Source organism: Vitis vinifera, chromosome 18, assembly GCF_030704535.1.
Source record: "Vitis vinifera cultivar Pinot Noir 40024 chromosome 18, ASM3070453v1".
Classification (NCBI taxonomy): Eukaryota; Viridiplantae; Streptophyta; class Magnoliopsida; order Vitales; family Vitaceae; genus Vitis; species Vitis vinifera.
Window position 1 is genome coordinate 25,343,308 of NC_081822.1, and position 26,900 is coordinate 25,370,207.

The following is a 26,900-nucleotide window of genomic DNA, read 5'->3' on the forward strand; positions in this document are numbered from 1 at the left end:
TCATGTTAGTTGGAATGCAATTTTTTTTTTTAGATTCTTGCCTCATATATATGAGATTTGTTTTTGTCGAATGTAATATGTCGATTGTCTTTAGGTACTACTATAAGTTTATTATTAATGGGCAATGGAGGCATTCGACAGCTTCACCAATAGAAAGGGATGAAAGGGAGAAAGTTAACAATGTGATAATGATTGGTGATATTGCTAGTGTCAAGCCTTTTGTCCAACAACAAAAGAAAGTTAGTGTATTATGTTTTGGATATTTTTATTTAAAAAAAATTGAAAGATATGACTTAGTTTTTGCACATGATGATATTTCTAAAAGTGTTAGTTCTGTTGTGTTCATTATCAGATTCTCAAACATCCTTCCATCAATCCATGGTTTCCATGGTTTCACAATAGGCTCTACTTAGTGATATTCTTAACACCTAATTATATGACCTTCAAAACAAAAATGCACCCCTCTTGATCAGAAGAAAGAAAGAAAGAAAAGGCTTAATCTTATTGGCTTTTGCTCAACTACATATCCAGAATCTCATATGCCCATATCTCCACACTTCTCTATTCAACTTGTTAGTTAATAGCATCATGACCATGCCATCTTAAGGTGTTTTTCAGTATCTAAGAAACAACTAGAGAAACATAATCTAGTTAAACTTTAGGATTTTTCATTTTTTAAGTTCTTTTATGCTAAGTACTTTTGTTCTCAATTGTTTGATAAGGCATCCTCACCAAAATATTGGCGGGGAAGACAAGATTGAAAGTCTGTTATACTATCCACGACATAGGTAGAAGCCTAAGTTATGTGTCTTGGAGTGCATCTAGACCCTTGTTTCCCCTATTCTAGATAGTCTTTGCAATCTCTCCCCATTATTACCAAAGTTGGTGAGGAGCTATATTAGGGTATTTAATGTGAAACAGAAAATGCTCTAGCTCATCAAACATGTGTTCTACGGTTTGATATTGAGAAGTCTCTTTAAGACATTGCTTCATTATTTTATAAAATTGGTCTTCAGTTATAAATGGGAAACATGTTGATTGAAGAAGTAGCAATAAATTGAGTTTTATTTTTTTATTTTTTTATTCTTGTGTGTTAAAGATGAAACATAAATCATGGATCCACTAAGTCCTCTCTATGTTTTATTGCTTAAGAATTGTTTTATTGAGAGGTTTTCTTTTAAATCTTGTCACTTTCCTTCAAATGGTTCCTCATTGTGTGATTAGTGATTGATGTGAATTAGTAAGTATTATGTGGATTGCCCTAGGCTTTTATTATGTTCACTGTTAAGATACATTCTATTTTCCCCATATTTTAGTTATTTATTACATTGGATTAATGCTTAATTATTATCATATCTTTTTTAATATCGAATGTCACAGAGATTTCGTGTTATCATGCCTCATGGAGAAAACAAGAGGTATCTCTATTTTTCCTCATGGATTTCTTCACAACGCCTTTTGGAGGAAAGAAGAAAACTTGAGAATCATGTAACTAAAATTAAAGAGACTCAAATGAAGAGCATTGCTGAGTTTCAGAAGGCCTATGAAGTAAGCCTCAGAAGCTTAAATTTAGTGAGGAATTTTCATCATGGATGTATAAACTGAGATATTAATATCTTGTCTAAACTTCATTGGAGCGGTCAAAATTTGATACCGAGAAGCTTATTACTGATAAAACTAATTTACTAAACATATCCATTGTCAAAAAGAGTTGGTTTGTCTTCACTCAACCCCTCCCCCACATGTCCTACTTTTAGGGCACCCATGTCCTTGCCAAATATGGAATGACCCTTTCATAAGCCCCCCAAAACGTCAATTGGGTGGAAGGTTTCGATGTTCTTCTCTCTCAATTGCCCTTGCTTCACACTCAAGATCCCATCATCGATTCCTTCAAGTAACCCCTCTCCCTCTCATTCCATTCATGTTAGAATTCATTTGGGTTGCTTATTGTGAATCAAAGTAGGGTGGAGAGAAAGACAATTGAAGAGAGTGGACAAAAGGAGGTATAGTTTAAGCAAAGTGGGAAAGAATAGATTGAAGTATAATTTTTTTATTCCTTTGAAATTTTTCCTGAGCGGTGGTGTTGAATTCGAGTTTTTATTTATTTATTAATGGCAACCTTATATCTCTCCATTCTCAAACCTTGGATTGTATAGGTACATGCAAATTTACCCTAGGCTTCTTTAGAAACTATTCTAACAAAAATAATGGCTTTAAAAATCATTTAGAATAATAAACTAGAGAAAATAGTGATCATACTTGGATCTAGATGTTTCTAAATCAATTCCTCATCATGAAAAACATGGTTGAATAGTTTGGAGGTTTTGTACACCTAAGATCTTTTGTCTAATAACTCAAATCACGATCTTGACACTTCAATGTGTGGGCTTTGGAAGAGAGGAAACCTAGGTTCTCTCTCCCTAGAGGTGGAAGGTGACTGTCTCACAAAAGGTGAAGGAAACTCTAACTCTTAAGAGGGTATTTATAGAGTTGCCTTACTAGGCTTAAGTGATTTGAACCTATTAAGGCTTGAGTCACTTAATTTAACTCAAAATGAGTTCGAATTGATTAATTAACCATACAGAGTCATCTAGTTAATTAATTAGCCAAATCTAGATACTTTGTTCACTATCCCTTGTGCAACCTTACATTATTACTAAGATGCCCTATATGCACAAGAGTGAACCTAGAGTCAATCCAACCCTCATAAACCATGTCATCATGGTGTATGAACTTAGTACAGGGACTACTAGGACCCATAGGAATAATAACTCCCTCAGAATCCAATTTTGAAGTTAATTCAATATTCCACTAAAGAGAATCAACTACACTCTTGTACCACATGTAAATAGATAACGAGATGAAGCTAGACCTGTGACCTACTATCCACTACATGCAAACCCGCTATGAATTGATGTTCGTAATCTAACAAGGTAGTATTATTACCTATCAAGTTACCTCTCCAATCCTTGAGTTATAAATCTTACTTATTATGTGATTAATTGACATACTGTAATAATGGTCCTGCCTCAATCTCTATATTGTGTTTCAACACTAAGAGTGGTTTTGGTAGTGATCATAAAAGTGTTTCTAGCATTTTTTTTTAATTCTTGAAAGATAAAAATTTTCAAGTATTAGAAAAGTTAAAAACACTTCTTAAAATCAGTGTCAAATGCACTCTAATTATACATAGAATAATAAGAGAAATTCTATCTCCTTGCCTATCTAAACATGCCCTTCTAGCTTTAGTTGGTAGGCTTTTATAAGTTTTAATCCTAGAGTTCTCATGTAATTAGTAAATTGAATGTCTCTTATTTATATAAATCTTGATGATGTGATATTCACACCTTCTGTTAGTAAATTTAATGGTGAAGAGATTATGAGTTTAATTCGACACTTGGGAAAGTGTTTAATTAAAGAATTATTAGAGGTTTCCACCAGCAAGTTCATGTCTAAAGGCATCCTCAATGTTGGGGTTGAAGGTTTGTGATTCGATTCCTACCTTTGAAGCTAAAAGTGCATAGTACAAACTTCCAACCACTGCTAATATCGCACCAACACTCTAGTATTGCATTTTTTGACATTGATCATCATTTATACTGTTGGTGTAACTTTAGTACAATTTTGGAATCAATTGAAGTTAATTTTAAAATGTTGTATGATTGCTTTTGCAGCAAGGGAATGAAGGGAGTTTTCGAGATTATCATGAGAAGTTGATGAAACTAGTGAAGGCTGATCCACTACTGGCTCTAGAGGACAGGAAAACTTGGTGGAAGCATGCCATCAAATTCAAAAAAATACTGACATCTGATGCTCACATTGAAATATCTCAAGCTCCATTTGGTAATGGCATCACAATCTACAAGCATCTACTGATATTTCCATTTGATCTTTCCCTATTGCACTCTTATGAATTTAATTAGTTTCACTACTCTTTATTGGTATAGACAAGTAAGTCATTTCAAGATTCACTTTTATAATTTAAATTTTCAAGTCAAATGTGTAATTTAATAAGACAGGTATAAAATGTTAGTGTGCCTGGAAAATTATTTTATTGTTTAGTACATATTAGATGAATCAAAATGTGGATCCAAATTATAAAAAATAAAAAATAAAAATGATTCATAAAAGATGCACCTATAGTTGCACCTAGCCATTAACTTGTCCACATCATAACCTAATGTAGCAACCAAAAAAAATCTATATCCATATCAAGACCTATAATAACAACAAAAGCATATTCATCCCAATATCAGTACATATGATTGTGATAAAAGATAACTCCCACTACAATCTCTAATTTTTTTATATATTAACAACCTTATAGTTGGGGCCACTGTTGGCCACAGCTATACATTACCTTTAGTCATGGGAAAGATCTGGTTGTGGCCATGGTTTTAATATTTATAGTAATAGTCTTACACGTAACCACAACTATAGCCTTTATCTGTGCCTCTTATGGTTACACCTTGTTGCGTTCTATTTTGTCTACAATCATATCTTATAGTCGCACTAAGTCTTCCCTTTAGCTGCAGTTGGTGGCCCTCACCATAAACCCGCCTTCTTGTAGTGTCTCTATTATTATAGCGCCTAATTACAATTTGTAACTTTATTAATTAAGATTGACTATAATTTTCAATAGAGGAAAATTCTACAAAAAGGTTGATCCATGGTGGAATAATTACACAAACAATACAATACATTTGAGGATTCTTTGTTTACCGATTGCTTATAAACTTCTTTGAAGTAATGCATCTTAATTTATGGTCGGACACTTTCTCATTCATACGACTACAAAAACTATTTTAGGCATGGAACACAGAAAATCATATTTATGTTTAGATAAAGAAGGCTAATCAAGAAGAGGAAGTAGTGTTTTCAGTACATGTTGAAGGTGCCATGCATTATTTGTTCCATTAAGTTCTCTAGATGGAGTATATTGGATCCGCTGCCTTAATAGTAGTGTATGAGAGAGGGATGTAAGAATTTTGGATCCTCTAGGGTCACCAAACAACAGAAAGGACTCACTCCATTGACTTGACACTTTATTCGTAGCCACCCATTAAAAGGTAAACATAAAAAAGACAACCTTGAATTCGAGCATCTTACAGTACAGAAAACGAATAAGTGGTACCTCAGGTGGACCAAGTCCCTCCAAACTATTATTCTAGACTTGGAAATTATCAACCCACATCGTTATGCGGACCTTTCATGGCTGCAGAAACATCAAGCCAGTGCCACTAAATTTGTGTTCAGTAATCTGGACCACACACTGCACCAATTCATCCGGATAATTATTCCAGTCTCCCACGTTTCCTTTACTGAAATACACTATTTTTCACGGCAACTGGAGTGGTGGGACGATGTTTTCCAGTCTTATTCACCTTCAAATTGCTCAAAAGTCTCAAAACTACACTAGTCCGTAATTTTCAGTACCACACCTTCATATTTCAGGAACAGTACTCTCTCAGGACATTCCAGGCTTGCCTTCCAATACCTTACAACATGGTCCCAATATGGGCCATATTCTGATATTCCTTTACAGAACATGTCCGGAGCCTTTTCTAGGGGAACGTGTTCACCTTCTTGAGGTGCCAACTTGCAGATAAAGTGCCACAGAGAGACAAATGCATCCTTGGGCTCTCTCCGAAGGTACACAATTTTACAGTGTCAAGATATTATGGAATTTGACAAGCTAGTGTATGGCATGTGTGTGGCGAGCAGAGAAAGATTTGGGCTCCGGTGGAAGGGGTCCTGCACAGAATCCACTTCCAACAAGGGAACACATTCATGGGGCATAATTGTGAGCAAAGAATTGGTGGAGCCATCAAAATGGTGTCCTGTCACAATGGCAACCTTAAGCCATGTGGTGCCCGTTTCAGGAGCACTGCTCAGGATTATATCAACAGGTTGGGCCTGAAAGTGTTGTTGAGAGATTTCATGATTCCTTCTAGAAATAAGGAAAGAGCACCAAAATTCTTGGTAGTGGTAAAAATCTGCATCAACACTCTAGCCATGATGTTTGGGAAGAGTTGATATTTTCTCTTTGTATTTGCTGGGAGTGGGAAAGTTGGGACTACTTTCAGAAGGAAAATAGGATTCCATTACAGGAAGGAAGCAAAATATAGGCTTAGGTTTCCAAATTTCTGTTCTCAAGTTTGCAAAAAGGTTCCATTCTTATATAGTAATCTTATCAGGGTTGCTTCAAGAGATTGTTCAATTTTATTTTACAATTTCTAAACTACCTAATCCAATTTTTTCTTTGATTAAAAAAAGCCTAATACTACTGCTTTCATGTCCATTGAAAGATCTACTTGCAGAATGGAAAAACTATTTGCCTAGATTGCCCTATTCAAATATCTTCAAAATAAAATAAAATAAAATAAAATAGGGCTAATTTTATTTGGTATGAGATTTTGGTTAAATACAATTAAATCCTATTAGTTTGAAATTTTTATCAAATACCCTTCTTATCATTTTCATTTTTCATTTTCACTCACCTTAAGCAGTTTATGAGGGAAATATATAAATAGGGAGTTTAACTATATGAAATATTTAGGTTATGTTTGATTCCTAAAAAATTTAAGAGAAAATATGAGGGAAAGAAAATAGAGAGGAAAAATAGATGAAAAGAAAAAGTAAAAGAAAATAAAAAATAAGTTTCAACTTAACAAATTATTTTTATATATTTTTTCAAATCCATTTTACTTAATTTCATCTATTATATAAAGATTAAATAATTTAAAAATATATAAATTTTTGATAAATTTAAATTATATTTGATTTTCTTTTGTATTTTCTATCAAGAAATTAAACATGAGAAAATTTCCTCAATATTTTTTTCTTCCCTTAGTATTTCCCAAGAACCAAAGATAGCGATAACAATCATGAAGAATTCTTTCCTCTCGTGTGAAAGGAACATGATGATATTTAAAATGATAGTTGACTTTTTCATGCAATATCAGCATAGAGATTCTGAGGAAGAAATGTCATGAAGCTTAATGGGGATGGACCTTCAATTACTGAAACTTTTGTTAAATGTAAAATTGAAAGGACAAAATATGGAGTTTAGATTGTATTGGCCATTGCCCTTCACAAGTTTCAAACATTAATAAGCTTCTAGATCCTTAATTTGTAAAATATTCACTTATCTCTCCTAATGATATATTCCCTTGAACTACTAACACCATGGTTTGGCAGTTGTGTCAGCTGCTTTCACTGACAAACTATTGGTTAAAAATAATTAGTTCATGATATGTATAATAGGTATAAAAATATTTTGTTATTATTAAAAAGCAAAATTAAAAAATATTTATTTCATAATATAATCAATTGCTATAAAAATTATTTAGCATGATCAATAGATAAAAAATAATTACTTTATTATGATCATTAATTGTTTAGTTAATTCGATGCATATGATAATTAGAGGGTGTTTTTTTTTTTAACTTTTTGTCGAAAGCAATTTGCTTTTAGATTTTAAATTATTTGTTTTTCTACTTTTTTTTTTTTATAACTTATTATAAATTTTTAGCGGAATAGAAAAGACTTTTTAATACTTAATAAAAATAAAATATTACAAAAACAAATAGCCTAATACTTAAAACTATTAAGTACTATTTAGTTTTAAGTTCTATTTAGAATTAAGTAAAAAAAAAAACACCAACTTAATGTAGGAAAGCAAAAAATGGAATCTTTAAAAATTTATTTATACATAAATTCATTAACAATAGATAAAAAGTAAGAATATATTTTAGTTAATTGAAATAAAATATTATCTCTAAAATAAATTATTGTATTAAAAAAAAGTGAAAAAAAAAGTAGAAAAATAATTTTTCCATGTAGATGATCATATGCTACAATTTGAAAAAATAAAAATATTTAATAATATTATAGGAAAATAGAAATTTTGTTCAATGATAATGAATGAAAGAAGAAATTTTGAAATTGTTGAATATAAACCAAAATGTAATTCCACCCCCAAAAGTAGTATAAATGCTCAAAAAATCAGTAAATCTCTCCCAAAATTAGTTAATCCATTCTAAAATTGTAATTTTGCTCCTAAAGGTAAATCACAACATCGTTAGTTGGTCACATTGTTTTCTATCATTGGTCATGTACCTTTGTATCTTGATCCCACTGATTCGTACGTATTCTAGTTAGGTTAATTTGTATCTAGGTCCTATTACTTGTAATTGTGCCTTGGTTTCCTCATCTTTATATTGGTCTCATTATTTAATGAAATGATTGACATAATTTCAAAAATGCTTATGCGAGTGGAATCCTTCCGACTAAATCATTAATTTCTTAGTTAAATAAAAAATGATTTAGTAAAACAAAATATTGATATAAAGAACACAAATTCTTGAAAAATCTTATTTATATACAGATTTATTTATCCTAATGAATGGATAAGAAAAAACAAGACTTTTTTTTACTTAATTGAAAAAAATATTATCAAAAACTAAATTATTGAAATAAAATATTGTACTAAAGAAAAAAAAAATTATTTCACTTAGAAAATCATATGTTACAATTTTAAAAAATAAAATTTATTTATTAATTTTATAGAAAAATTGAAATATTGTTCATGAGAATCAAGAAATGAACTAATTAAGGAATTGCGAAAGATAGATATAAATTATACTCCCAAAATTTAGACACCCAAAAGTAATAAAATCACTCAAAAAAAATAGAAAAACACTCCCAAAATAGCAACTAACACCCAATAAGCAATCATTTTGATCCATAAATTGGTCTGATTATTTTGTATGTTTAGTCTTATTCCTTTGCACCTTTTATTTTTGTTTCTTTATACCCTTATGTTAAGATAGAGCTTTTAAAAGCATAAGATAATATAACAGTATGAGTTTTTAATTTCACTTTACTACACACTTTTGCATTATGGTTTATGTGTTAGAATACCTTGAAAAATTAAATCCTATCCAAGCCTTTGATCTCTAATGGGTGCATATATCTAAGATTCTAAGTGAAACAAAAAACTATATACGCCTTTAAAACTTTTCTAAGGGGAAGATAACAAGAAAAAATCATACATTAAATTTGGATGTTCCCAAATAATTTCCAGTTGATGGAGAATATAATATTGAAGACTTAGTGATTTTCCACCTGATAACTCTTCCTTGGATCTTGGCAATAGATAAGGATGAACTTTTCTCTTTAGAGAGATGAAGGTCAAGGTGTTCTCTATCTCTTTCTGAAAGACAATGGTGAAATAGAGTGTCTAACCCTAAATCTTAAAAGATGTGCCATCTTAAAAATCACATTTAGAAGGTGTGCAAATTTTTCAATGATCAACATTAAAATGGCAGACCTATAAAATGCGCATTTAAAAAACTCCAAAGACGTGTAATTTCATTCCAACTCCCATTGCCATAGTCTTTTCTTTCCCCATTTTAGGACTCAATTTTTGTAGCTTGGTTTAATTTTAGTTGAAACATTTAAACCATTTTGATCAAAGATCAATTTTTCACCATAGAATTGCCTAAATAACCTGAATTTCGATTATTCATTGGAGACCCCTATTAAGTTATAGAATGAAGTAAAAAATGTTAAATAAGGAGTATACTCCAATTGTAGGTTACCTATGAGCTCTGTACCCCTCTCTCACACACTACACATTACATTGCATCCTAAGGTTGTTGAGTTAAATTTGAAAATGGAAGGAAAGTCCTAATATAAGCTCTTGAATGAGTAAAAAGAGTTGTTGCCACAAAAGTTTTGTGGGTGAATAGTATGAGGAATCAACTTCTATCTGATAAAGGTTGGTACTAGGTTCTCAAGGATGCCTTATCATCCAGTGTCTTAAACAAGCTGGTCTCAGAGTCACATCTAAAAGTCATTACATAATCTAAAACTAGATGATTGCATGATGTATTGCTCATTCAGTATGAAAGAAAATATTGTAATTAGAATTAATTTTGTTTTTATCGTGTCTATAATATTAATTCAAACTAAAGTTTTATCATCATTTGCTCTATTTTATTCCTCATGGTGTTTCTACTTTAATTCTTTTATTTATGCACTAAATGTTACAATAGTAAAGTCAATAGTAAGTTTCCATAATTATAAAGAGTTTTTTTTTTTTTTTTTTGTATAGAGATTGGAGGTTTAGGGACCTAATCACGAAGGTTATATTTATAATCACTCTACCCATCATAGAGTCAATGCCATAATTTATTGTTGTTAATAGCAATCAAAAAGGAAAACTAAATCAAGGGAAATCCCAGAATATTATTGGCTAGATTTCTAAACCCATTTAGGAAAATCTAACAAAAACCAAATGATTGCATGATGTATTCTTCTTTAAGCATGTAATAAAATATGGTAATTAGAATTAATTTTATTTTGACCGTGTCTATAATATTAATTCAAATTAAAGTTCCATAAACATTTGCTCTATTTTATTCCATGTTGTTTTGTCTACTTTAAATCTTTTATTTTTTGCACCAATGTTACAATAGTAAAGTCAATTGTAAGTTTCCATAATTATGAAGTTTTTTTTTTTAAGTTTTTTAATATAAAAGCAGATATATCAAATTTAAGAAAATAATAATAACAATTTCTAGCTACAAGTGGTTCTACTGACCTATGGTTACCTAAAAATCATGGTATCCCATTTCTTCTTTGTTCCTTCAAATCCCTAAATAATTAATTTTGTTAGCTTCAACAATCTAGATTACGAAACTGAATATAGAGGGATGAGGTTGTTACTAATTAATTGGAAGTGTGATGGGAACTTGACAATGAGATTATTATAATACTTTCTTTCAATGGTTGTTCTCTTATTGTTTTCACCCTTACAATTAATCTTCATCATTTTGTTAGTAAAATGTATGTTGCTTGGCAATTAAAAAGAGATAACTATACCACATACATTTGATTATGTTAAAAGGTAAGGTAAAATAAAGATAGTTTCATAATTATTTAGATAATTTAAACCTTTATTTATCTTTAGGATAACATAATATGCCAGCAAAAAATATTTCTTATCTTTTGAAAAGTGTTTTTTATGACTTAAAGAGATTTTCACATTCTAAATGACAATTAATTTATTTTTTAGTACAATATCTTTTATTCAAAAGACTAATTAACTAAAAAGTGCGTCTAACTAGAAAGTTTGTTTAATTGAAAATGGTTATTTGATTAGATAATATCTAAGAAGATTGTTAAGTCATAATGTAGAGTAGATGGATTCACCCACTTGGATATGACTATGAGTTGAAGTAAATGAATTTATGATCCAAAATGAGAGTTAACACTAGGCAATAATTGGACATTTATGGATTTTTCATGAAGCAAAAAAGGGAGTTAAAAGCCTTAAGACTAGGCAATAATTAGACATTTAAAAAAAATTAAAGAAAAAAAATAGAAATAAGAATAGAGAAAGGGATATGGATGTCGCTTGAGATATTTGAATTCTCACAGGAAACCCCATCTACTTAGCAAGCACATGCCTTAACCACTCAACCAAAGCAACGGTTGAGTATGGAGGATGGATCATAGTATATTTCACGTATTTAATTACTATTATTAATAACAATAATAATAGTCACCATCAAGTACCTTCATTCAGTCGTAAAATGAAGTAAAAAATTGTTAAAGAAGGAGTATACATTGGTTGCAGGTTACCTATGAACTCTGTAGCCCTCTCTCACACACTGCATATTATAATGCATTCTTAGTGTAGATCCTCTATTTTGTCCTCCTAACACATGTCCTATTAGGTGTTTGTTCGGTACTTTATAGTAATTCCCTGGTGGCCCATTGCTACTTATACTACTTGCCTTTTTTTAGCCACCTTGGAGACTTTGGTTGAGGGATTTATCTAACCCCCATTGTGACTCTTAGTAGCCCCAATTTAGACTTAAGCTTTTCTTTCGTTTTTAAAATAGCCTTTAGGTCACTTAAGCCCACTTAGGCACACTTGGCCCACTTAGATTCACCTAGGCACACTTAGCCCACCTAGGCCCACCTTAAGTACACTTGGGTCGCCTTGTAGGCATTCTTTGCCTGAATTATATGGCTTACATAGTTCGCATGACTTGCATTTTTAACACTTGCATGTGCTTGATTTCTTATTTATTTATCTATTTATTTATTTATTTATTATTATCTATTTAGCTATTTGTTTACTTTTATCTATTTATTTGTTTTCAGAAAATTGCATGTGATCAATTATCTTATCTCTTTTTATGATTATTATTATTATTATTATTACTATTAAATGTTTTTACTAATATGTACATAAATAAATTTTTAGTAAGTTATTTTTTATTTTTTATTTTTAAAGTGATTTTAATATATTTTTGGTAAGTTAATTTTTTTTAAAGGTGTTTTAATATATATATATATTTTTATGCCAATTTGATAAGTTATTATTATTATTATTATTATTTTAAAGTTTGTTAATATTTTGTATTTTTTATTTTTTTATTTTTTGAATTGTGATGTATATAAAATAGAAAACCACCTTCCAAGAAAATTAAAATAGCACTTTCTAATAAAACACCACTTTCCATGAAAATTAAAATACCACTTTCCATTACAAAAGAAAAAGGACTTTGTATATAAAAATCAAAATACAAGTTTCCAAAAGAAATGATAATAATAACACGTTGCCATATTGAAGAAGGAGGTCGGGTTACTCACAGTTGCATCTTAGAAAATTCTCTAAGGAAGCACATCCCAGAGCATATGAAAAGAAGATTAATGGGGATTTTGGAAGGTTGCATCTTGGTTGATATGTGGACTAGATGCATTGGGAGAACATCACGCATCATTGAGCCTGCAGATTTCTTGGGACGACTGCCACTCATGCAAAAGGGAAAATGCTTGATTCTTCTAGAGCAGGAGGCACGATTAGTAAAAGAAAGTCACCATGCATTCATGGGAGAGATCGGGACATGATCTGCACCTTTTGGGGATCTTTAGGATGACACTGATCTAAAGGGGGTTGCCATCCTCAAGGGTACCACTACCAGAATTTTAAAAGGGGGCATGCACCACTTAGGATATAGAGGGGACGATGCCCAGATTTTCTCAAAGAAAAAGCGGACTACCTCTCAGCATATGGCGGCCGCAAAGTCCAACGCATCTCCAAGTGGGCTGCAACTTTGAGGGGAAACAACCAGTATCACCACAGAATATCTCCACATGATGCGTCATAAGATGAAAGATAGGTTGCACCATTAAAGAATTAAAGTAGTGGCTACATCTTTGAATGACCACATACGTACATCTTGGAGACATTGCCACATTGTCACAATCCGCGCACCCATTCGAAAATGGGGAGATTACGCTGCTTTGGAGGAAGAAAAAAAGGAATCAGCTGCCATGTCCACAAGAGAAAGATGCATAGTCCACCTTTGATGAGGATTCATACAACCACATAGAAGTGGAAAGGGGCTGGTATATAAAATCAATACAAGCACGCATGGATTGAAGGAGCAGTCTACTTTCATAGAGAAAAATGGCCAGCGCACCAAGATGAGGGATCTCCACTTTCCATTAACAATCACATGCCTATAAATAAATGGATGCCACAAATTCTCTTCATGAGTACGTTTACATTGAGGTGATGCACAGTCCACAATGAAGACAACCTGCATGCATAAATGGATCTCCACACGGGCTACAATTTTTAAGAGAAAATAGCCTGCGCCTTTGGACTTCGAAGCAGCCCCCATGCATTGATCTGAAAGGTAAGTTCATATTCTTAAACTCGTTTTATTTTAGTTTAAATTTATCCATTTGGTTTAGATTTTTTATTTCTTGTTATTTCAATCCATTAGTAAAATTGTTTTTGTGCTAAAGTTTTTATTTTATAAACATGTTTTCATCCATTCTAATTAGTTTGGATTTTAGTTTTGATAAGTATGGATGTATTCATTGTATGCTGATGATTAGGTTTTAGTTTCGATAAGTACGGATGTAGTTTGTTGTATTGGTTTTGATGAATAATGGACTTTAGTTTTCGAATAATTGTTGATGCTAATTTGGATTTTAGTTTTTGATAAATAGTGAGGTTAGTTTGAGTTTGAGTTCTAAAATTTTCATTGAGTATTAGTTTCTTTAAGTTTACATGTTTGATGCCTTTTAAAAAAAAACTTATTAAGTATCCATTTGTTTAAATTCACATGCTATATGACTCTTAAAAATTTTCTGAGTTTTAGTTTGATTAAATTCACATGGTAGATACCTCTTAAAAAAAATTCATTGAGCGATATATGGGATGTTATATTTGATTGAATTGTTAGTTATCTTCGATACTTATTTTATAGGCACCTTAGGGAATTCTTGAATTTGAACTTTCTTTTAGAAAATGTTTTTTGTTAAATTGATATTTTGAGTTGAGTCAAACTTTCTTTTTTCAAAAATGAATTTTTCCATCATAAGTTTGGCTCCTTGATCCCAAATGAAAGGTAGTAAAAAAGGGGATCCAATTTAGCTTTTCTCTTATTTTCAAAACCCTTTTAAGTTAGAAATCAAAAATCTCTATTTTGTCTCTATTGATTGGGATTTAACAAATCATTGGGTCCTTTTTTTTTACTTCCCTTAAAGTCACTTTCAAAAGCATTTAAATCACCAATAAAAGGTTTTAGAAAACATTCATTCTAGCTTTAGGCAAAGAACACACTTTTTATTAAAATTATGCAACTCATTTCATTTAAGTTGCATTTCTCCTTCGTTGTTTTTTCAAAAATTTGGTTTTTATTCACATAGGTTTGGACTTGTGCTCCCAAAATAATGGGGATACACAGGTAAAACTTACATAAATTGAATGGGGACTTGATGGAACCCCTACATAAGAAATTTTTTCAAAACTCTTCCTTACTGTCAGTTTTCACTCAACCACTGACCCTTTAGATTTAAAATTCATTTAAGCAATTTAGAATATTTTTAAAAAATTTCCAAAACTTGTATGATTTTCCTTACTTCTTGAACTTGAATTTAAAATTTTGTTTGATTAAGAAAGCAATTCTGGAATAGAAGATATAAATGAGTTTTTAGGAGGACTCTCTTTTCATCCAATTATGGACACCCGAAATATTTTTGTAAAAATAAAATAACAAATGACTTTGTGAATTTGATTAGATATTTTTTCTTAATTCTAGACTTCTTAAAACTGATTTTAGACATATAAAATATTAAAAAATATTCCTTTTTGAAGGAGATATGATTTTTCAAGATTGTACCTACTGTACAAGATAGAATCTGGACATCTAATTAGCTGGAGTGTTTTAAAATTATTTTTAAGTACTACCCAACCCTGGATTCATTTTTTATGTGATATAGATACTTTGAACAATGTGTGTACGATTTTATGTGATCTTTTATTATTTAAAAAAAAATATTTTATGCATGCCATTTTTTTTATCTAATTTGTACTTTGTAGAACCTTTAGGTGTCTTTGCTGCAATCTCTCATTTGAATGAGTATTTGGATTTTGGTATCTTGTTCTAGATGTGTGGGAGTTGTTTCCTGAAATTTTTTGTAATTAAATTCCACTCTAAGACATTTTTTAGAAATTGTTTTGTGATGCTCCCTTTTCTAATTGCATGATGATGATCTTGTACTTTGCTTGAAATTGTTATTATTTTTGGAGTAATTTGACTTACATTGGCTCAATTTTGGCTTTGATATTGTATATTAGACATAATAAAAATGTTATATAATTTATACTTGTCCTAACCACTCTAGAATTTTTGGAGGAATCTTATAAATTATGCATGCTATCCAGGTACGCTCTCTATCACTTACTTTTCGGAATTTTATGAACATGCATGTTGTCGTGAGCTTTATCCATGTTTGATTCCATCCTTAGGTGCCTAGATGTCTGTTCGATTTTCTTTGATTAAATACATGTTGTGTACTATATTTTTGTGCTAACTTTAATGTCTTATGATAGCGCTTGAGAGGCAATCCAGTACACATCCTAACCTTCCTTTGTGATTATGATTTGATCTCTTTTTTGGCATGATAGTTTTGAAATTACCTTAGCCTACCTAGGTACCTTCAATCAATTGATTAATTACAACTTTTCCCTTGACTTAGTCATTAGAGACCTCTTTAGGACTTAGAGGGGTGCTACCTCTTAGAGGTACCTTCCCAATAGGTAACCTAATCCTTGGACCAAGACTCGGGTTTTTCAAGACTTGCTTTTCCAAAACTATGGAGTCACTTCTTTATGTATGATATAACAACCTTTTATTGTTGTAACTCTTCCTCTCTAGCCTTAGATTCTACCACTTCTAGAAGGCTTTTGTTTGTATAATTGAAATTTAAAATTGATAGAGGGTTGGATGTATTTTGTAGTTTTTAAGAACATGTGTATGGACACACTTTCACTAGGTAGTGTATGGAAGTTGTCCCACTATACAAGGGTGTTTACACCAGCTTGTAGACCCTCAATTTTGTCCCTTTAGCACATGTTTTAAAGTCCATTACCAATACTTTACAGTAATCTCTTGGTAGCCCATAGCTACTCACGTTACTTACCTTTCTTGAGCCACCTCGGAGACTTTAGTTGAGGGGTTTACCCAGCTCCACATTATGACCTTGGCTGCCCTTCAAGTTTAGATTAGGCTTCACTTAAGTGCACTTCAGGTTAGACTTAGTTAAGCCCACCTAGTCTCACCCTAGGCCCACTTAGGTACACCTAGCCCACTTAGGTTCACCTTGACCCATTTAGGTCCACCTTGACCCACTTAGATTCACCTAAGCTCACTTAGGTCCACTTTAACCCACTTAGACTCACCTAAGCTCATTTAGGCGCATCTAGGCCCACTTTAGTTTGCTAGGTCCACTTAGGCATCTTGGCCCACCTATGTTACCTTTTAAATAACTCCTATATGACTTGCATAGTTCGCATGATTTGTATTTCTTAACACTTGCATGAGCTTGATTTCTTATTCATTTATCTATTTATTTATTAGTTATTTATTTATTATATTTGTTTAGCTATTTGTTTATTGTTATCTATTTATTTGTTTTTACAAGATTGCATGTGATCAATTATCTTATCTCTTTTTATGATTACTATTATTATTACTATTAAATGTTTTTACTAATATGTACGTTAATAAATATTTTTAGTAAGTTATTTTGTATTTTATTTTATTTTATTTGGTTATTTTCTTAAAGTGCTTTTAATATATTTTTTTGGTAAGTTAAGTTTTTTAATATATATATATATATATATATATATTTGTTTATACCAATTTGATAAGTTATTATTATTATTATTACCTTTAAAAAGGTTTGTTAATATTTTTTTATTTTTTTTTATTTTTGAATTATGATGTATATAAAATAGAAAAGCACTTTCCATAAAAGTTAAAATACCACTTTGCAATTAAAACATCACTTTCCATATATCCACATACATATCCCAAAAGGAAATAAAATATTCCATGAAAAGGATAGGTTGCCATATAAATGGGACAAAAAGGAATAGAAGAAGGACGGTGGGACTTTTTCTTTGGCAATGAGACTTTTTTTTTTGGGTAGATCAACACACGCAAGAGTTTTTTGGGAGGAGCGGTAGAGAACTTGAGGGACTAATTGGGCTGCCATTTTGACACATCAAGAGAGTATTTTTTTCGATACAATACAAGTTAGTTTTTGGATTTTTGATACAGTATTTCTTTTTAGTTTGGGTTTTAGTTGATTGGTTTAATTAATTGTTTGAGATAAATTCTTTTAAATCTCGATTTCGAATAATCTTTTATTTTTCTTAGATTAAATGTCTCTCTTTTATGATTGCAATTCATTAGTTCTATGCTAGTTTATTTTAATCTACATGAAAGTTTAAATAAAGTTTATATTTTAAGTTTAATTTTAGTTTATTTTTAATTTGAATGAGTTATTGATCTTAAATCTATTAGTTTAATTGGACTTGTAAGGTAAAGTTTATATTTTTAATTCCGATTAGTTTAAATTCTAGTTTATTTTTAACTTAAATGAGTTATTGATCTTAAATCTATTAGTTTAATTGGACTTGTAAGGTAAAGTTTATATTTTTAATTCCGATTAGTTTAAATTCTAGTTTATTTTTAATTTGAATGAGTTATTGATCTTAAATCTATTAGTTTAATTGGACTAGTAAGATAAAGTTTATATTTTTAATTTCGATTAGTTTAAATTCTAGTTATTTTTAATTTGAATGAGTTATTGATCTTAAATCTATTAGTTTAATTGGACTTGTAAGGTAAAGTTTATATTTTTAATTCTGATTAGTTTAAATTCTAGTTTATTTTTAATTTGAATGAGTTATTGATCTTAAATCTATTAGATTAATTGGACTTGTAAGGTAAAGTTTATATTTTTAATTCCGATTAGTTTAAATTCTAGTTTATTTTTAATTTGAATGAGTTATTGATCTTAAATCTATTAATTTAATTGGTCTTGTAAGGTAAAGTTTATATTTTTAATTCCGATTAGTTTAAATTCTAATTTATTTTTAATTTGAATGAGTTATTGATCTTAAATCTATTAGTTTAATTGGACTTGTAAGGTAAAGTTTATATTTCTAATTCTAATTAGTTTAAATTCTAATTTATTTTTAATTTGAATGAGTTATTGATCTTAAATCTATTAGTTTAATTGGACTTGTAAGGTAAAGTTTATATTTGTAATTCCGATTAATTTAAATTCTAGTTTATTTTTAATTTGAATGAGTTATTGATCTTAATTCTCTAGTTTAATTGATCTTGTGAGGTAAAGTTTACATTTTTAATTCCAATTAGTTTAATTTTAGTTATTCATGTGTTTCTTGAAATCTAAATGTTAGTTTTTGGATGATAATTTTGTTAGTTTGTTTGATTAGGAAGTCATAAATTTGTTGCCTTAGTGATTGTTGGTCAATTTTTTATTTTTTTTTTAGGGCCACTGGAAATCCATGAAGGTTGGCCTTTACTCTCACCACTTTAATTGACAAGATTTCCTAAAATCTTTATTTCTTGATCTTTGTTCCCTTTTGTTTTGATTGATATTTTGTTTTCTATTTTTGTTATTTTAAAAATTAATTTCCTTTGTTTTAAAACAAAACTCTTTTTCTCAAAAAAAAAAAAAAACCCCTTTTAAGATTTTTTTTTTAAATTCATTTAAAGCCCCTAGAATCAAAATCTGTTTTCTTCTTTAAAAAAATAATATGCAACCGTATCTTAATCGGTTCGCATCCTTCTCAATTTTCAACAAAAATTTTGGTTTTGAACAAAACGCAAATCAAAGCTTGTGGTCCCAAATAAATGAGATAATTTTAGGCTAAATTCGTGTATATTAATTTGGGGAATTGGTGAAACCCCTACATAAGAAAATCTTTTCAAAATTTATTTTTGCTACCACCCTGCTATTTATTGTAATCATATTTACATTTTTCTATTTAGGAATTGTATACAAGATATATATGATAATTAATTATTCCATATTCTGATAATTTTTGCTAATTAATTAGATAAGCATGCTAGGATTTATTATCTAACCCCATGTCCCGAGGAAGCGCATTAGGAGTTATATATGCTATCCAGATACGTTCCCTAATACCCACTTTCTAAACCCTATGAATATGATTGTTGTTGCGTACTATGTCCATGCTTGCTATCCTGTTTGATTGCCTTGATATATATTTGATAATTGTTTGATTATCTTTGATAAAATGCATGTTGTGTGATGTATCTCAATACTAACTTTCAAGTTTTATGATAGCGCTTTGAGAAGCCGTCCAGGTATGCACCCTAACTCTCTTTTATGGCAATTTGATCATATTTGGCATGTTATTTTTTGAAATCACCTTAGTCTATCTAGGTATCCCCAATTAATCAATTAATTGTCACATTACCCCCAATTTAGTTAGTAGAGACCTCTTTAGGGCTTAGAGGGGTGCTACCTCCTAGAGGTACCTTCCCAATAAGTAACTTGATCCCCGGACTTAGACTCGGGTTTTTTCAAAGACACGCTTTTCCAAAAATTATGGAGTCATTTTTTTTAGGGTTTTATTTCTTGTTTTATTTTCCTTTTAAAATAAAAATAAAATAAGTGGCGACTCTGACTTTTCCAAAAATTATTTTTCACAAATAAAAAGCGAGTCTCGCCGATTGAGTGGGGACGCACGTGAAAAATGCGGGTCCACACAGCTGTATAAGGATAATGCACTAAGTGTACAAGGTAGTCATTTGTGAATAATTTTAATTAATTCTAAATCACTCCCTTACATATTTCCCTCACCCAAGGATAAGGAACTTCCCTTGCACACACTCATCCCATGGATGTTTATACACTTGCAAATAACAATTCTAATACCTACCCCATTAATAATGATAAGGGAGTGGACTTCAGTTCAAGTGCTTTGCCCTTTTTCCTACTAAACCACTACAAACATGGTTAAGACACAATATAGGCAAACATTCACTATGAGGTGTCTAGAATTTATGCCACTATACAACAATGTTATACTAACTATACAAAAGCACTGCACTAAGTGTAAAAGGGGTGTACAAGGCGACCCTTTGTAAATAATTTTAATTAATTTTGAACTCCTTTCTTGCATATTTTCCTCACCTAAGGATAGGGAACTTCCTTACACACACTTCTTCCTCATAGGCTCATCCCATAGACGTTCTTACACTCGCAAATGACAATTTAAATACTTATCCCACTAATGATGATTAGGGAATGGGTTTCGGATTCAAATGCTTTGACTTTTTCTCTTGTCAAACCACTGCAAACATGGTTAAGACACCTATGGGCACACATTTACTATGAGGTGTATAAAATTTGCATCATTATACAAGGGTGTTACACTAATAGTACAAGGGCAATGCACTAAGTGTACAAGGATTGTATAAGACAACCCTTTGTGAATGATTTTAATTAATTATGAACCATTCCCTTACATATTTTCCTCACCTAAGGACAAGAAACTTCCCTTACACGCACTCTTTCATCACATACTCATCCCATAGACATTTGTACTCCATGGTACAAGGAATGTACACTAATTGTGCAAGTCCATATGCCTAATGATTCGTCCCTAGTAGCGGCAGTGGCAATGGCACCATTTGATTCGAGGTTCGATCCCCGGCAACGGCGCCATTTGATTCGTGCCCAATTGGTGTCTCAGCTGATTCGTGTCCAGCTGGTGCTCCTTGATTGAGGGAGTAATCAACAAAATTTATAACCTATTACACCATATACTAGGGTAGCAAAGACAAAGCTACTATAGCATAGTGGCTCTAGGATCGTTCACTGGGATGGGTTTTCACTTCACAATTGATATTAATTCAAAGATGAATTGGTGTCTTTTCATTTCAAGGTTAGCTTTAAAAGAAAACATAAACTTGTTTAAATGGAAAAAGTTCGGTTTTAAACTAACCAAAAATAGTAACTGATTTTACTTACAAAGAAAGATGTTTCTTGGAGTTTAGATCACTAGGCTCAGGTTCCTCATGCAAAAAGGGGGAGTTCCGGTCACTTGTTTCTTTTCCTCGCATTAGAGAATTAACATATAGTTAATTCTCTAACCGGTGATGTACAAATGCTTCCCATTAATGGGTTCAAACACTAAATCCCTCTCACTGATGCAACTTGCAATGGTTCATGCCTCTCACGAGCACTTACCATTCAAGATGATCTTTAACCTTGGACTTCCCTTCAAAAGCTCGCAAGAGATAACTAATGGATGTCTCCTTGGAGTCCAAAAGCTTACCAAGTGTTGGCTATTCTAGAAAATCCTACCTTCAAGTCACCTCCCAAAGGCTCGCAAGGGGTAAACTAGTGCATTTCCATGGTTGGAAATCACTTGCCTTACCAAGTGTTGGCCCAGGTGACTCTAAGGTGTTTTAAGTTAACTAAAAACATAGAAATCACTAACGGGTTACACTTTCTCTTCATTAAAAACTAAAACAACAAAACATCCAAATTATGCATGTGGAAACTTACCCGGCTACCTTAGCTCCAAGAGACAAAAAGCTTAGCCTCTCATCCTCTGAGGAAAAATCCTCAGAGTTTGGTTGGCTAGAAAATGAAAATGAAAGAGAAGACAAGAATATATATGAAAAACAGAGCAAGTGCTCTGTTCCTTGATTCTATATATTGGATTACATATATGGTCCTCCTCCCTCTTTTACAGTGGATGCAAGGGAATATATATAGAGGAGTTTTTCCAACCTTCCTAGCTAAGAAATCTTGTGGTTGGTGGCTTACAAGGAGAAGAATGGAAATTTATACAAAAATATCTGAAGAAAAATATCCAAAAGAGTCGGTGCAAAAATATCGGGAAGCACTAAGGACCATTTCGCAGGAGAAAATGGTGTCTGCGAGATTTCGCAGACACTCAAGAGGGCTGCGAAATATTTTCGCATCAACAAGCTGAACTCGCAGGGCTGCTAAGTTGGCTTCCACCTTGAGGTTCTCAGCGTTCTAGCTTGCGGCATGTATCGGGTGGCTTCAGGAGGAATTCCATAGCACTGTACAAAAAGGCTGCGAAATTCTCGCAACAAAAGGCTGATTTCGCAACACTTTGGAGTGATCTGCTTGCAATGGCTGTAACTCCTTCGTTTCAACTCCGAATCGCGTACCGTTTGAAGCATTGGATTCTTGACTTCCTGAGCTTTGAAATGGTATATAGAATGTAGAAAATGGACTTCGGGAAGTGCTCCAAAAGTGCGCATGAAGACTGTAGCTGCTTGTCCTCTGTTTTCTTCACTCTGTTTTTCCTCTTCTCCATGCTTCTCTCCTTGCATACTTTGAACGACTTTGGCAAAGGGCTATGGAGCTCCAAAGCTTGGTTCTTCATGAATTTGAGCTCTTCATTGCTTTGCCATGAACTATATACAATTCTCCCTCATTCTTGGATTGTTTTGGTGATCAAATTACTAACAAAAACACCAAAACTTACACAATTTGATTAGAAATGATTGCAAGGGTCCTTAACATGTTAATTGGGTTAAAAGACAATAACTACTACTCAAAAGTGTTTAAAAGAGTTAATTACAAGCTATCAAATAGCACTTTTTGAGTAGTAATCACTCCCCCCAACTGACATATTGCTAGTCCCTTAGCAATGGAGGAGATAAAAACTAAGTAAACTATAATAATATACATAAAAGGGATCATGCAAATCACTCCAAAAAATGATATGAGTGGCATGATGGACATCCATGGATCAATAAAGATGTAAAACTCAACCTATAATTAGAGTTGTCAAAGCATTCACTTGATCATAGAGTACAAAGAATGGATATTATGCAAGTTTAAGCATCAAAAGAATTTCCACTCTCAAAAGATCCAAATCAAATTCTTCCACTAAAAGCTAAGTGTTAATGTGATTAGCTTCCAAGTATAGTATGGATAACTATCATCTCCCCCCAACCTAAGTCTTTCTTTAAGCTTAGCAAAATTAACCATCTCTTGATAGGCTAGGAACGCACCTCTTATTCACAATTCTTTTCACTTACTAAACTTAACCAATTCACCCATGTAACAAGCAGAGGATCGGTGACTCCCAACCAATAAAGGCTTAGGGCACCAGGCTTTAAAGGCTTTCGCCACCCCTTCGGACCATGCTCAGGTTTCAAGGCAAGCAAAGAAGTTTATTCTATATTTTTTTTTTGTATATTTTTTTTTTCTTTTTCTTTTTTTTTTTTTTTTCTATTTTTTCAAAGACTCATTGGTCTTTATGAGGTGTCCCAACACTATTAAAGAGAGGTTAAAGGTGTCAAATTATGATTTCTCAAGCTTAGAGGGTGAGATAGTTTCACATCTTATAACCGGAATCTAATGTGTGTGTGTGAATAGCTTAAGGTGGAAGAGATAAGTTTGCATGCAATGGGAGTTTCAACAATTCATCAACTTTTAGAAGAGCATAATACAAACTCTAAGACTCATGTAATCAAGTTGAAACTCGACTTCTCTCATTTAATTTTGAGAGTTAATCCTTAATATCCATGGAGTTTAAAGCAAAAATTTTTAAAATTAAGCAAAAAGCAACTAAATAACCAAAATAACTTAGCATTATTAACAATACTTACTTCCTCAACTCTCCCCCCAACCAAGCTGAACATTGTCCTCAATGTGACAAAAGCGATTAAAAAATAGGGAGGAAGTGGTACCTCTTTAGTGACATGGAGTCTGAGTCGTATAGGAGAAACCACATGTTTCAAAGAAAACATAAGAGTTAGTGAGTAGAGGAAATAGAAAAATGCTAAGTTTAAACAAAAATGATGTCTATGTATGATGTATCATCAGTAATACATCCAATCTCAGAATATAAGACATCAAAACATGGAATTATCTATACTAATATAATATGTAAAGACAAAAAAATAAAGAGATGATCAAGTAATGGTAGGGTCATGTGGAACTGATGTGTCTGTGATGGCCTCTTGAGTGGGTTGGATCAGGACTTTGGCCTCTGTTCAGGTAGTCTCCTTAAGTGGCATAGTCTCCTCAACTGGAGCTCTCAGTTGGAGCTATGAGATTTGATGGTTTAAGGAGGTTAGAAATGGAGTGAGAGGCTTGGTGTGTGTGATCCTAGGGTGTGGGGGGCTCTCCTCTTCATATGCATGGTTGCAGGGCTCTGTTGGCATTTTAGCAACTTCCCTTGGCTTTGCAAAGTGTTTTTGCAAATCACCCTCCATTTCACAAGTCAATTTCGCAATTTGAAGGCCTTTTCGATGTTTGGAGGTGATTTCGCAGCCATTTTGAAGTTTGGAGATCATTTTGCAGGCAATGGGCAATTTCGCAGCCCATTTCTAAAGCTTGGAGCATTTTCGCAGCAAGGGGTGGATTTCGTAGAGGAGGGGAATTCTCACAGCCCATTTCTCAGCTTAAAAGTGATTTCATAGCTCAAAGGTGATTTCGCAGCCGTATCGCAGCTTCGAAATGAAAGGAACTATGCTGCAAATTGGCACTCGTGTGCCAAAAGTGGTTTCGCAGCTGCGAAACACCCTTCCAAATGGCGTCTCGGCTGCGAAATTCCCGCTCAGCTTTGCGCGCTTGTCTTCAAACGACCATAACTTCTTCATTTCACCTCCAAATCGCATACCGTTTGAAGCGCTGGACTCCTGACTTCCCAAGATTTGAAACGAGATATCGTATGCATAATTTGAGCTCCAAGAAGTGCTTCAAAAATGTGTCCAACAGTAGCGAAATTGAGGTGCGACATTTCCGCTCATGGTTTGCACAGTCATCTTCAAATGGCCATAACTTTTCCGTTTCAAATCCAAATCAAGTACCGTTTGAAGCTATGGACTCGTGACTTCCCAAGCTTTCAAATGAGATATTGCATGCATAATTTGAACTTCGGGAAGTGATCGAAATGTGTCCAACAATTGTCGAAATAGGGGTGTGGCTGTGAAATTGGGATTTTTCACGTTTTGGAACTTCGCAGCCATTTCGCAGCTGCGAAATGAGGGTCACTGTGCTGCGAAATGAGGGTCACTGTGCTGCGAAATGGCACTCGTGTGCCAAAATTGCTTTCGCAGCCGCGAAATACCCTGCGGAATGGGACTTTGGCTGCGAAATTGAGAATTTTCACGCTTTGGAGCTTCGCAGCCGTTTCGCAGCTGCGAAATGAGGGTCACTGTGCGTCGGAATGGCACTCGTGTGACAAAAGTGCTTTCGCAGCCGAGAAATCCTTTGCGGAATGGGACTTTTGTTGCGAAATCAGGCTTTTTCACTTCGCAATGCGTTTCGCAGCTGCGAAACAGATGCTCCTGTGCTGCGAAGTGGCACTCGTGTGCCAAAATGGGTTTCGCAGCTGCGAAAATTTTCGCAGAGACTTCTACAGTGTTGCGGAATGGTTTGGCAACAAAATGCCATTTCGCAGAGGCTGCGAAATCTCGCAGACCCCTGTTTTTCCCCTGTTTCTCCCCTGTTTTCGCTCCGTTTGACTCCAATTTTGCTCCGATTTTGCTCCGATTTTTTTTTTCAATTTCTTTGCAATTCCTCTTGATTTTGATCATCCAAAAACCTATATTACATCAAAACAAATTAGAATTAAAGTATTGAAATCAAAATTAAAGCATTGAAATCAAAATTAAAGCATTGAAATCAAAATTAAAGCATTGAAATCAAAATTAAAGCATTGAAATCAAAATTAAAACAAGAAATTAACAAAACAAAAAGATATGGACTAGCTAGTCTTTAAAAAGACTAAGTCCATCAAAAAATTTGCTCCTGATTTAGCTTGCCCGGATCCCATATGAAGTTTGCATCCTTCAATTGAGACTTGGTTTGTATGATTTTCCCATACAAAGCTTGGAGAAAAGGTGGAGGCATGTGTTTCTTCATCAATTCTTCCTTGATGACTATCTTCTGTGGTTCTTCATCTATATCAAAATCATAGTCATCTTTCTCTATGCTTTCCCCTTTTTTCTTTCCTTTGATTTCCTCCCTCTTTTCTTTCTCTGTTTCACTTTCTACCTTATGCTCTAGCTTGCATGTGGGCAGATCAACCTCTTTACCACTCCTCAGAATGATCACTTCTTTGACTTCCTTCTTTTGTGAAGGTTTTCCCTCCTTAGCCTCCATTTCATGGATACTCATAGAATTTTGACAAGGTTGAGAAGGAGAGTTTTCTTTCTCTTGCACTATGTTGAGGTTGACAAGCCTTGAGATTGAATCTTGGAGAATATCTAACTTTTGGGCCATATCATTTTGCATTTCATCCATCCTTTTATTCAAAGTACTCTCCATATTGTCAATTCTTTGATTGATTTGAGCATTGATGGCTTCTTGCTTTCCAACAAAATCTCCCACGAACTTGCAAAGATTCACCATAACTTGTTCAAGGCTTGAGGCTTGCGGAAGTGCTTGAACATATTGCTTGTACTGAGGCGGCTGTGGTTTCCAAGAGAAATTTGGATGGTCCCTCCAAT

The 26,900-nt window shown here is 32.7% G+C and overlaps 1 pseudogene; it reads right to left on the bottom strand.

The window, feature by feature from the left end:
- Window positions 1-5,209: 5,209 nt before the first annotated feature.
- Window positions 5,210-16,574, bottom strand: LOC104882690 (flavonol 3-sulfotransferase-like; annotated as a pseudogene).
- Between the last annotated feature and the right edge of the window lie 10,326 nt (window positions 16,575-26,900).